This window comes from Myotis davidii, unplaced genomic scaffold (assembly GCF_000327345.1).
Source record: "Myotis davidii unplaced genomic scaffold, ASM32734v1 scaffold944, whole genome shotgun sequence".
NCBI classification, from domain to species: Eukaryota; Metazoa; Chordata; class Mammalia; order Chiroptera; family Vespertilionidae; genus Myotis; species Myotis davidii.
In genome coordinates this window covers 1,605,187-1,609,420 of record NW_006296283.1, presented here as the reverse complement: position 1 = coordinate 1,609,420, position 4,234 = coordinate 1,605,187, and the positions used below count along the sequence as shown (strand labels likewise).

Genomic DNA, 4,234 nt, shown 5'->3' with positions numbered 1-4,234 from the left:
AAGCAATATTTAAATTCAAGGCACTCCCCATTAAAATACCAATGGCATATTTTACAGACATAGAACGAACTCTCCAAAAATTCATCTGAAATAAAAAAAAAAAGACCCCGAATAGCTGCAGTGATCCTGAGAAAGAAGAACAAAGTAGGTGGGATCTCAATACCAGATATCAAGCTGTATTACAAAGCCACTGTTCTCAAAACAGCCTGGTACTGGTGGCACAGAACAGACATATAGATCGATGGAATAGAATAGAGAACCCAGAAATTGACCCGAAACAATATGCTCAATTAATATTTGGCTGGTCCTTTTTTTTTTTATCAGGGAAAGCTGTGTTCCATGGCAGGCAACTTTCAGCAGAGCTCCCATCATTTGCAATGGATTTTTGATGAAAAAGATCTGTGGATGGAATGCCAGGACTTAATGTTTCTTTCAGAAGAAGAATATTGGAAATTACAAATATTTTTACAAATGTTTTACAAGCATTAGGTGAACATTTTAAATTAAGACAACAAGTTATTGCCACTGCTACAGTCTATTTCAAGATATTCTATGACAGGTATTCTCTGAAAAGTATAGATCCTATATTAAAGGCTCCTTCATGTATGTTTTTGGCATCCAAAGTAGAGGAATTTGGAGTTGTCTCAAATATAAGACTGATTTCTGCTGCTACTTCTGTATTAAAAACTGGATTTTCATATGCCTTTCCAAAGGAATTTTCTTATAGGATGAACCATATATTAGAATGTGAATTCTATATTTTAGAACTAGTGGATTTTTGCTTGATAGTGTAACATCCTTATAGACCTTTGCTCCAGTATGTTCAGGGTATAGGTCAAGAAGACATGTTTCTTCCGCTTGCATGGAGGATAGTGAATGATACCTACAGAATGGATCTTTGCCTACTGCATCCTCCTTTCATGATAGCTTTAACTTGCCTACATGTAGCTTGTGTTGTACAGCAGGAAGATACCAGGTAGTAGTTTTCTGTGGATATGGAGAAGATTTTAGAAATAATCAAGGTTATTTTAAAACTATATGAATTGTGAAAGAATTTTGATGAGAGAAAAGAGATGACAACTATTCTTAGCAAGATGCCAAAACCCAAACCTCATCTGAACAGTGAAGGAGAGCAGAGTCCAAATGGAAGTCATAATTCTAGCTATAGCCAATCTTAAAACATTCCTAAGAATTCCAAAGTGGACCAGTTGGAAATAAAACATTGGACAGATTTCAGTAAAGTCTTCAATGGAACACAAGTAAATATGAATAGCTTGTTTCTATCAAGCATATTGGGAAGTGGCTTTATTTTTGCAAAATAAGTTTTTCCTTATCTAATTTGATTCTAGTATATAAGTGACTAAAGGCACTTGATCATGAAAGTTTGGAAAGGCTCTAAGGCAGGGGTGGGCAAACTTTTTGACTCGAGGGCCACAATGGATGGAGTGTTTGTGTGAACTAATATAAATTCAACGTAAACATCATTACATAAAAGGGTATGGTCTTTTATTTCAATAGTTTTATTCATTTCAAACGGGCCGGATCCGGCCCGCAGGCTGTAGTTTGCCCACAGCTGTTCTAAGGGGACCTATAGCCAGACATTTCAAAATTAATAGCTTTTGCCTAGTATAGTTTTTTCTTAATCTGGATAACAGTAATTGTAGTCTTTTATTAAGCCAGGAAACATGCAGCATAACTTGTTTAAAATTCTCTTTGGTCATTGAAGGACCAAAAACAGGACATAAGAAGTGAAATATATGAGGGTGCTTCCCCTCCCTTAAGTTAAATTTTGAAATGTATTTAAGAAATCAAATCCTACAAAATCTTGGAAGATTTTGGCAATGATGTTGATAATTTCAGGGTAATTAATCAAGTACCTATTGATTTTAAAGTGTATTTTATTCAGTAGTTTTAGTATCTTGCCATGGAAGATACTAGCCCAGCCTAGCAGAAGAGTGTAATCTGTATAGCATACTTTGATGTTTTTAAATTTTAAAAAGTTATATTAATTCTGTAACTATTTTGAAATTCTGAGCAAACTTAAAAAAAAACCTGTATGAAGTTATTTGCATTTGATTCACAGTTAAATCAGGCATTAAGAAAGATAATTGGATAAAACATAATATGGTTGAAATTTGGTAACATTTTAATGTTAATTTATACTACTGTGAAAAGTTTTTTGTATGACATACACGCTCTAGTTTATTTTTATGTCTTAATGTGGATCCTGAGCCAGAAACACAATCAGGTTTCAGACCAGTTTGATACTGGCTATTCTTAATTCTCACATGAGCATAGGACTTAAGACTAAATGTTATGTCAGTGGGACTGTGCTGTCTGTGGAACTTAATAAATTAATCATTTTCTTCAAACTTGAAGAAGAATGATAAATAAAATTTAGAGTCATAGGATACTGATGTACAATTTAAAGATTAAAAATTTTTATAAATCAATTGTAAACAATGAATTATGAAATTAAACATTGATTTCCTAGTATAAAACTACAAAAATAAAAGTATATTCTCTAGCTAAAAAACAAACACATAATAAATGAAGAGAAATCAATATATTTTCAGAACACAGATCCCTTCCCATAAGGTCATTCAAGATGGGCTTGGCTGGCCAGGTCACTAGACACATGTTACCTATGGATATACCTACCCTGGGGAACAGCAGATAGCCAGGGAGCCTGATGGATACCTGTGTGGAGAACAGAACAGTACTACAGTAGATATGCTAAGAGCACTCTTAGCCCAGAGGAAAGGGTCATTTCCCTGCCAAATTAAACCTGGGTGCTCAGTTTCCATTCCTTAGTCTGTTCATGCTATCTGACATATCTCTATTCAGTCTATCCTTCTCAATTTCCATGGCCCAGCTTGAATAACACCTTCTCCTTATCAGGCCCCCATGGTCAAGCTCTCCTTCCCTGGAACTTGGCCTCAGAACTCTTACAGAAATTTTGATTTGTATTTTAGTCATCATGTGCATACCATATCTACCCTACCAGACTGTAATCTTGTTGATTATAGAAACTATAACTTATTATCTATGTTAGGTGTAGCCTGCCTACTTCCTAGTACATTACTTAGAACTTGGTGGGTGTGTTGTGTACATTTATTGTAGAAATTAATGAATTATTCAGTTTATGCTGGTTCATATCTCTGAGCTTTTGCTTACACTGTTTCCCTTTTCTGGAAAATCCTTCCCACTTCAAGTGTTATTTCCTCCAATAAGTATCCCTATATCCCTAGGCTATTGGGATCCTATAGCACTTTGAGCATCTTCCTATCTTATCACTTATAACCACCGTTGTATATTAAAATTAAATATTGATTACCAGTTTGACCTACTTTACCATAAGCTTCAAGAAGTAAAAAAATTCATCTTAGTCATCCTTATTTTAGCCCAGTGTTGGGTAGTAGCATGCACTTTATAAATGTTTTTCAAACATTTATACAATCCCTCCAGAAGTTTCTGGAAGATTCGCCCATGACACAGAGGCTCCAGTTTGTTTACTTTGTGTTCCTATTAGAATGGGCAAAACTGTCCTGAGCTCCAATTCCCAGAGAAAACCCAGCATAAACAACCTTGTCATTCTAAGTTTCCTTTTGGCTGAATGAAGGAGTAGGACTAGGTGTTCTCTAGGGCCTCTTATAATCCCTTGATCCTTGTGTTCCAGGAATTCCCCAGCAGAATAGGTTGTTGAATACAAAAGAGGCAAGCGTGGCCTCTCTTCCGAAGGTCTTTAAGATGACCCCCTGCCTCTGGGATGGCTGGACATAGGGAAAAGAATTCGTGACTCTTCAGAGTACCCATGATTCCTCTTTTTAAATATCTCTCTCCTTTGCCACCTTCCCTTTTCCTCATTCTCCCAGCCTCTCTCTCTTTTTCCCCTTTTTCCTTATCTGCCTCTCTTCTCCTACCCATTCCACTGCACTTTCCCGGCACCTCTACTTCTGCCTCTCCCGCTTTCCCTTTCTCTCCAGATTTACTTTATCCATCTCAGTTCTCCTTCATTTATCCTGCGTCTCTACCCACTGTCTCCCTTGCCTCCCTCCTCTGCTGTCAGCCCTGCAGGACGCCAAGACTCCTCACGACGCCTGGAGGTGGGAGGGTGAGTGGGTGGGCCCCGGTGCAGCGGTCCCGCCCCTCGGTGCGTGTGTAAATGTGTGGTAGTGACGCGGCACAGGCGGCGGGGAGGGCGGCTGGGACGGCGGAGAGGGAAGCGAGCGGA

General features: G+C 37.8%; 1 pseudogene; it reads left to right on the top strand.

The window, feature by feature from the left end:
• Positions 1-321: 321 nt before the first annotated feature.
• On the top strand, positions 322-1,178 carry LOC102754736 (annotated as a pseudogene).
• The last annotated feature ends 3,056 nt before the right edge of the window (positions 1,179-4,234 follow it).